The following is a 3,542-nucleotide window of genomic DNA, read 5'->3' as shown; positions in this document are numbered from 1 at the left end:
TCAAGTCTTCAAGAACTTAGTTGTGGAATCATCAAGAGGATTATAGTATATATTCAACAGCATAGTCGAATCAGCTTCTCTAGCATATCCATCTTCATTACGGTGCCAACTAAAATAAGCATGGGTTCGGTTCTTGATGTCGAGAATGGCATGACCAAAACTGGCTGCTCGATATGCCGAGTACTCTGGCTGTGGCTCTGTCATGCTGCACCAGAGAAGATGTATTCAACAATTCGTGCATGTATATACTGTCACAAAAAATCAAATCTATAATGTTACACATTTCATCTATAGTTCTATACTTACGAGGTCGCTACGCCTTCAAGATTCCCTCCATCCCCAATAGTAATGTAAACAGGTGCAGATTGATCTTTCCCGGGAATGCAGTTACCATTTGTAATGTTATATGCAACATTAGATATGCGTTCCTGTGTTTGTGTAGCTTATCAAAATCATTGAATATATTGAACTGCAAAATTATAGTTTTGCAAAGAGAGTAATTTGACAGGGGCAATGTCGACCATTCTGTGCAGATGCAAGTATGAAACAAAATAATTTCGAGACTAATTGCTAATATGATTGATAACATATACATCAAGCACTTACAGATCTTTCAGAGGCATGGACATGACCAGAAAATACCACGTCAACTTTATACTGCACAAACCATGGCTCAAACATCACTCTCATGCTCTCTCCTTCCATATAGTGAGCGTTATAGCTATTATACCACGGGGAATGCATTAAGACAATCAACCATGGCGTCTCACTTCTATTATCTTTTGATAGCTCCCGCTGGAGCCATAAGTACTGAGGAGTGTATGTACCTAAAGATCAATAACAAAATGATATGAATCGAAATACAAGACAATATGGTAATGGACTCGTTTATGCTGAGAGCTTAAAACATAGCAAAATATAAAACAGAAACAGGCCTAACAAGCTACAAAGTCATTCTATATACAATGTATATCTGAAAATGCTACACTTTCCATACGTTTCAGTAGGATAAACTTGTGCGTTCCATATCGATACTCGATATCATAGTATTGTTGTATATATACATGCAACAAAAGAAGAAATTCTGGTATATATTCTTACCGTATGCTGAATATGAAGCCAAGACAATGATGTAGGATGAAGCTCTCTTGATGGAGTACCAAAAAGGGGCAGTACTTCCTGATGCCTTATGTGGGACATGATACCGATGAGTGTAAGGTTTAAAAGGTTTTGTTTCACCCTGCCATAAAAATACCAATTTTCTTTTAGAACAAGCATGCAGTTCCTTCATCAGTACTTTAAAAATGCATATATATGTGAATAATGTGATACATATTTAAGCAAAAGATTCTGAATCAAACTTTATAACATGGCGCCATGGTTCAAGAAGATGTTTTACTATTATCAAGTTCGTTAGCTGTTTATAAATCCTTATTTTGTTGTTAGCATTCCTGCAATGCATGCCGTTCTTGCTTGCTTTCTGTTTAGGTTTTCGAAGAAGGCAATCTGAATACACAGTACCTGTCATAGTTTGTCATATCTTACAAGAGAACAAATCGAATCCCAACTTATATCAATTGTAAGATGAAACCTGATATTCCAATGCCAATAAAACTTCCTGTTGATTAAACCATTAAGAAATCGCCTCATGGATAACATAAAATGTCCCAGAGGATCTAGAATTCACAGAAAACTACAACCACAAGTGTACGCATGCAAATATATAGTATTTTCTAAGTAACAGCGATTGAGTGATGATGGTGGTAATGGCGTAATGCTCAACATTGACATATATAGTCTATATGTATGCATTATTTCATAGAACTAAGAATTATTATAATTGTATAAAGATGGTCTGATCTAAGAAACGAAAAGATAAGTAAGAGTTTGAGTTTGTGTTACAGATCAAGAATCCAAATATTTTATGAGATGCTTACAATTTCTGGAGCAAAATCAATTTCATGATTCCCTGCGGTCCATATCCAAGGTTGATAAGCAGCACTTCGCTCTGTGAATCTTCCCCATGTATCCCATCGGACATTATCATGATATGGGTAGTCATCCGCATAGGAGAGGTCACCAACAAATAAAACTGTTTCTCCTTTTAGTGGGTTTCTCTCATGATGATTTAGCGTCTTGTTTGAATCAAAGGTCTGACCCAGATCCCCTACGACACAATGGGAACTGATACTTATATATGGGATTTACAAAATCTATGGTCCATAAATCATAATGCCAAAACTTGAATGAGTCTGTCGAGCTAGATGATCGCTAACTATGTTTTCAGTTTTGATACAAAGTATTTACCTATGAGGCCAAATGTGTACGGAACGTCTGGGCCAACTTCAGGAGTTACAACTTACAAACCAGAATTGCCGCTCAGAGTGGCCGACTCCAACTATATAGTAATATTTGGTATTGAACTACAAGAATAAAGATGATTGATCGCAATGCCTAAACTACATTAATCATTTCATTAGTAAAAGATCTCTCTTGTACAGATTCTGGTATGTTTATGAATGCAGGGAAATCAGAAACGTACTAAATATAAAATGTCTTTAGTTTTTTTTATTGTAGTGTGATGAATGTAACCAGAAGTGTAATTGTAGAATTTATAGGTTGTAACTTTTCCTTCAGCCTTCATTTGCACTCCAGTAAACCACTGTACTGGAGCCTGGTTCATCCACAGTCACCCATGACACAATCATACCCTTCCCGCGATGATCCCCTTGTGTTATATGAACCTATAACATACACATTAACCATTAAACTCAACAAAATTAAGCATAAATTGATAAAAAGTTGGAGTACATGCACTTCAATATCAATCCAATTACAACAGAAGCAATCCTGAAGAACTATACTTGTTGAGGTGCATTATAGCCTGGTGGAACTTGAAACACATCACTGTCAAGAGGCATATCCAAACCTCTGTCAGTTCGCCTCACGAAAGTGCTGGTTTTGCTTCCATTGCACACCACTCGAATGTTCAAAGCTAAACTGAATACTAAAATTATAGCTACCCTTTGCACGGACCAAGTAGAAGCACAGACTAATCCCAACACACCCATTTTCTTCATACAACCAAGAGCATCATCAAACCCTACCAACCATACAAAACCCATCCAGCTCCCATTTATATATATACAGATGAAGATCATTTAAGACAAATAAAAGAAATTAGCAATCTTCTGGAAAATCTGCGACATGTTCAGACTTTCAGAGGTACGTGCAAATATGCAAGTTAGATGTCAAGGAGTTGAATACTAAATGACCCAATTGATTGTGCCTGGATTTTCTAGCAGTGCTTTGTTTGCAACTTTGCATATACGGAGATAACAACAAATAAATTATTTAAAAGGACAACAAATGAATTTTGGACTGCAAGCTAATTTGTTCCCAATTAATTATTTAGAGCTACCTTGTTAATTGTGTTGAGCGATCCAATTGTTTGAAAAGAGGAATCTTGCTGATGGTGAGAAAGATGTTAATAATTAACAAGTGTCTTCAATTCACTATGCCAGATTTACACGCGGGCGGCG

At 36.5% G+C, this 3,542-nt stretch overlaps 1 pseudogene; it reads right to left on the bottom strand.

The window, feature by feature from the left end:
* On the bottom strand, positions 1 to 3,071 carry LOC126783887 (purple acid phosphatase 2-like; annotated as a pseudogene).
* Between the last annotated feature and the right edge of the window lie 471 nt (positions 3,072 to 3,542).

This window comes from Argentina anserina, chromosome 2 (genome assembly GCF_933775445.1).
Source record: "Argentina anserina chromosome 2, drPotAnse1.1, whole genome shotgun sequence".
Classification (NCBI taxonomy): domain Eukaryota; kingdom Viridiplantae; phylum Streptophyta; class Magnoliopsida; order Rosales; family Rosaceae; genus Argentina; species Argentina anserina.
Note: the sequence above shows the minus strand (reverse complement) of the source record. Positions and strands in the feature narration are given on the sequence as shown.